The sequence below is a fragment of the Ictidomys tridecemlineatus genome, assembly GCF_052094955.1.
Source record: "Ictidomys tridecemlineatus isolate mIctTri1 chromosome 1 unlocalized genomic scaffold, mIctTri1.hap1 SUPER_1_unloc_5, whole genome shotgun sequence".
NCBI lineage: Eukaryota > Metazoa > Chordata > Mammalia > Rodentia > Sciuridae > Ictidomys > Ictidomys tridecemlineatus.
In genome coordinates, this window is record NW_027520946.1 from 25,686 (window position 1) to 26,834 (window position 1,149).

The window sequence follows — 1,149 nt, forward strand, 5'->3', positions numbered from 1 at the left end:
AGAAGGACTGCTGCAGAGAAAAGAGGTTGGATACTGGGGTGCAGAAGGGCTGTTGCAGAGAGATGAGGTTGGAGACTGAGGTGCAGAATGACTGTTACTGAGAGCAAAGTTTGGAGAACGGGGTGCAGAAGGATCTTACAGAGAGCAGAGGTTGGAGACTGGGGTGCAGAAGGACTGTTGCAGAGAGAAGAGGTTGGATACAGAGGTGCAGAAGAATCGTTGCAGAGAGAAGATGCTGGAGACTGGAGTGCAGAAGCACTATTACAGAGAGCAGACTTTGGAGACTGAGTTTCAGAAAACCTGTTACAGAGAGCAGATATTTGAAAATGGGGTGCAGAGGGATTGTTACAGGTAGCAGAGTTTGGAGACTGGGGTTTATAAGGATTGTTGCAGAGAGCTGAGATTTCAGACTGAGGCTTAGAAGGATTGTTACAGAGAGCAGACGTTGGAGTCTCAGGTGCAGAAGGACTGTTTAGAAAGCAGAGGTTCGCATTTGGGGGGCAGAAGTACCATTATCGAGAGAAGAGGTTGGAGACTGCAGTACAGAAGGACTGTTACAAAGCGCAGAGTTTGGAGACTGGGGTGCAGAAGGACTGTTACAGAGAGCAGACGTTGGACACAGAGGTGCACAAGGATTGTTACATAGAGCTGAGATTGGAGACTGAGGAGCAGAAGGACCATTACAAAAAGCAAAGGATGGAAACAGAGATGCAGAAGGACTTTTAGAGAGAACAGAAGTTGGAGACTGAGGTGCAGAAGGATCATTGCAGAGAGAAGAGTTTGGAGACTGGGTGCAGAAGGACCGTTACAGAAATCAGGCGTTGGCAATTGGGGAGCAGATGGACCGTTATAAAGAGAAGAGGTTGGAGACTGCGATACAAAAGGAGTTTTACAGAGAGCAGAGTTTAGAGACTGGGTAGAAGAAGGATCGTTGCAGAGAGAATATGTTGGAGACTGGGGTGCAGAAGGACTGTTACAGAGAGCACAGTTTGGAGACTGGGGTGCAGAAGAAATGTTGCAGAGAGCAGAGTTGGGAGACTTGGGTGCAGAAGGACTGATACAGAGAGCAGAGTTTGGGGAATGGGGTGCAGAAGGACCGTTACAGATTGCAGAGGTTGGATACTGAGGTGCAGAAGTACTTTTATAGAG